Below are 795 nucleotides of genomic sequence, written 5' to 3'. Positions count from 1 at the left end.
AAAACTTTAGTGAGAAAAATCGAAAAAACGAACTACAAACATATTAACGCCAAATATTCGGTAGAATTTATAGAATATTGTAAAAATTATGGTCTATTACCAACATATGCTTATCTATAAACGCAACATACCTAAATTGTTTTGTTTATTAATGTTTTATAATTTAATGTTTGATAATATTTTTTATTGACTTTGTTATTACCATGATGAATTGTATTATTAGAAATAAAAATAATAATAAATGATAATATAAATAATAATTTTAATAATAATAGTAATAATATTGCAACAGAGTTAAGATCCCACTATCAAACTTTGAAGAATTTTCAGAAACGTTCAACTGTCCGCTGGGCAGTCCCATGAATCCCACGCACAAATGTTCCGTGTGGTGATGTGTCGATGTGTGCGCGCGTGTGTGTGTCTTTTTTTGGGTGTATGTGAGAATTTTTAAATATATATTTATATATATATATGTGTGTGTGTGTGTGTGTGTGTGTATGTGTATGTGTGTCTAGTCATCAACTATATGTATGTGCAAGAACGGCATGTATTGGCGTGCGTGTATGTGTGTTAGTATGCGTGTATGTGTGGAAATGTATGCACGTGTATCTTAAAGAGTATGATAAGTATGAGAGTATGATGGTATGAATGTATTATTGTATGTAATATCTATCGATGATGATATATCAATATATGATTTTTGATGATATGTGTTTGTATATATTAGCGTATGCTGCATTGGTGTTTGTACTTGTGTGTGTGTGTGTGTACTTGTGTGTGTGCGTGCGTGTGTGC

This window comes from Helobdella robusta (genome assembly GCF_000326865.2).
Source record: "Helobdella robusta unplaced genomic scaffold HELROscaffold_265, whole genome shotgun sequence".
Classification (NCBI taxonomy): Eukaryota; Metazoa; Annelida; class Clitellata; order Rhynchobdellida; family Glossiphoniidae; genus Helobdella; species Helobdella robusta.
Note: the sequence above shows the minus strand (reverse complement) of the source record.